We start from the raw sequence: 3,068 nt of genomic DNA, 5'->3' as shown, positions 1-3,068 counted from the left end.
TTTCAGCAGAATTTCCTGCTTAGGCCAATCTGGCTGAGAAAGATTCTTGGGTCTGCAGTGTCCTAAGATTTGGATGGTTAAGCATAAACTCTACAACTGAGCAGGGTCTGTGGAAGAAAGGCCTGGGAGGGGTATCTGGCTTGGAGAGGATTGGAGGAGAGAGGTCCAACTTGGAGGATAGTACCCGGCTGGAGGAGGGGAAAGATGGGATCAGAGGAGAATTAACAGGTACTCCATTGAACATTACTTCTTATATTAGTAAGGATGAGCTAAGTTATGCTGCAATGACAAACAACCCCAAAATCTCAAAGGCTTTATGCAACAAAAGTTTATTTCTCTCTCATGCAAAGACCTTTGTGGACCCAGGCAGATCTCTAGGGTGGTTGTCCTCTGCATGGTGACTGAGTTGTCCAGGCTGTTCCAATTTTTTGGACCTTCCATCTCAACTTACAGCCTTCTCCATGATTGCCTCAGTGGTGCAAGAAAGAGCCTGGAGAGTCACACATGGGCGTTTCACTGTCTCAGCCTGGAAATGATGTGCACCATTACATTGGCCGTCACAACTAGTCATGTGGCCCTGTCCAACTGCAAGGAATATAAAAACTGAGAAGTGCAGTCTTTTGTATGCCTGGAATACAAAAGGAATCAGATATTGGTAGATAGAGTGATGTCAAATAGACTACTCTAATTTGTAAAACTTCTCTTAAAGAAGAATTCTGTGCCAAGTTGTCCCCCAGTTTACAATTTCTTTCCAGAAGGGGTTCAGGGTCAGCCTTATGGTTGGAAGAAGTTTTAAGGGACTTATTTTGAAACTGCATTTATATAGCCAGAAACAACTATATAGATTGAACATTTATTTCAGGCAACTTTGGAGGATGCTGGTGGAGGCTGTGAGTGAGCAAAATCCTCCAATGCCGCCTCTTTCCCTCTCCTCTGCCTTGTCATTTACAGTGCCCGAGCTTCAAGTGCTTTAAGTATGATGCAGTGAGCATATGCACATTTGGTACCAGTCAAAACCCCCAAAGGGCAGGTCACCAATGGGCCCTCATGGGCAGGGAGGCCCGGGGAAGTGGTGTAGGCACCCATGAGACACTGGCTTCCACAACATGGCCCTTCAGTCTGTGCTGATACCTTGTCCCAACCTCTGTTTCCTGCAAACATCAGCAGTTCCACACCTTGCTATCCCAGTAATGCGTCTTCCCAGGAAAGACCACTGGAAAAGTGCAATCAATTGATTAGATTACTGCTGCAACTCTTGGAGCTCATCTCCTATTAGGAGTGGGTCTGTGTGCTTGTGTTGGAAAGAGCAGGAGAGCAGAGAGTAGCATGCAGTTTTCTCAGCGGGACTGTGACGGTTAAGCACTCAACCCAGTCAATGAGCTGGGAGGAGGGCAGACAGGAAGATGTGCAGCCAGATGACTCACAGCCCCTCCACCTTGGGAGGCTCTTATGAGTCTAGGGAATCCAATCAAATCACAGAGGTGCCAGGGACAATGAGAGTTTTATCATCCAAAACGGCCACATTGGCCCTCCAGGTGGTATCTCAGCCATTTTCTGACCCTGGCAGATATGGTAACCAGATGTTGGTGTTGTGCTTTGTCCTCTCAAGGCTCAGTCGGCCTTGCACACAAAACTGTGATATATTATGGGTCTGCCTAGGGGAAATGAAGAGCAAATAAACTTGTCTTTTGTGTTCCTTTTGTGCTAGTCCCCAAATAAGCAGATCTTCCCTTCTCCTCTATGTTAACTCACCCAGGACAACCCTCTCTGGTTATCATGCCCAGTCTTGGAAATTTCTCCTTAAATGTTCCTCTCTTAGTGCTCACTTCGGCAGCACATATACTAAAATTGGAATGATACAGATAAGATTAGCATGGCCCCTGCACAAGGATGACATGCAAATTCATGAAGTGTTCCATATTTTTTCAGTTAAGGGATACACAAAATAATTAGATGTAAAATATATCAAAAACAGTAATCATGAGGGGAGGAGAGTACAAATGCAGGGTATTTTAAAAGCATTTGAAATTAAGAGATCAGCAACTTAAAACAATCATATATATATATAGACTGCTATACAAAATCTCACAGTAATCACAAACTAAAAATCTATAATAGATATACACACAAAAAAGAAAAAGGAATCCAGACACAACACTAAAGGTAGTCATCAAATCACAGGAGAATAGAATAAACCTTCCTGCCTTAGTTTCATTCCCTTAGCTAAATCTCTATTATTCTGAAAACTATTCTTGCAAATGGAGAATAATTAACAAGTTTTCTGCCTTATCAATTAATGAATTAATTATTAACTCAATTAATTTTAATTCTTCAAATATATTCATCCATCCATTTCTCTATGTTCCCCTTCTACTCAATAAAATATATGTAAAATATTCTGTTGGTGCCTTGGGGGATTTTGGAAAAAAGAGAGTGGTAAACAGAGCTAGTAAAAGATATCCAGGGGTTTCTGGACAGGACACCAACAGTGACCACTTTAGGAGGTGACATTTAAGCTGCCATTGGAGTGGCCATACTACCCAAAGCAACTACAGATTTAACGTGATCCCTATGAAATTACCCATGACATTTTTCAAAGAACTAGAATAAATAATCCTAAAACTTATATGGAACCACAAAAGACCCAGAATTGCCAAAGAAATCCTGAGGAAAAAGAACAAAGCTGGAGGCACAACCCTCCCAGACTTCAGACAATACTACAAAGCTACAGTAATCAAAACAGCATGGTATTGGCACAAAAACAGACATATGGATCAATGGAACAGAATAGAGAGCCCAGAAATAAACCTACACACCTACAATCGATTAATCTTCAACAAAGGAGGCAAGAATATACAATAGAGAAAAGACAGTCTCTTCAGCAAGTGGTGCTGGGAAAGTTGGACAGCCCCATGTAAATCAATGAAGTTAGAACACACTCTCACACCACACACAAAAATAAACTCAAGATGGCTTAAAGACTTAAAGATAAGACATGACACCATAAAACTCCTAGAAGAGAATATAGGCAAAACATTCTCTGACATAAATTGTACCAATGTTTTCTT

The 3,068-nt window shown here is 41.7% G+C and overlaps 1 non-coding gene across 1 annotated transcript; it reads left to right on the top strand.

The window, feature by feature from the left end:
* The first annotated feature begins 1,818 nt into the window (after nucleotides 1-1,818).
* On the top strand, nucleotides 1,819-1,925 carry LOC133091657 (U6 spliceosomal RNA). The gene has a single exon (XR_009700982.1). It is a non-coding gene; the product is annotated as a U6 spliceosomal RNA (small nuclear RNA).
* Nucleotides 1,926-3,068: the final 1,143 nt, after the last annotated feature.

Source organism: Eubalaena glacialis, chromosome 4 (genome assembly GCF_028564815.1).
Source record: "Eubalaena glacialis isolate mEubGla1 chromosome 4, mEubGla1.1.hap2.+ XY, whole genome shotgun sequence".
NCBI classification, from domain to species: domain Eukaryota; kingdom Metazoa; phylum Chordata; class Mammalia; order Artiodactyla; family Balaenidae; genus Eubalaena; species Eubalaena glacialis.
Note: the sequence above shows the minus strand (reverse complement) of the source record. Positions and strands in the feature narration are given on the sequence as shown.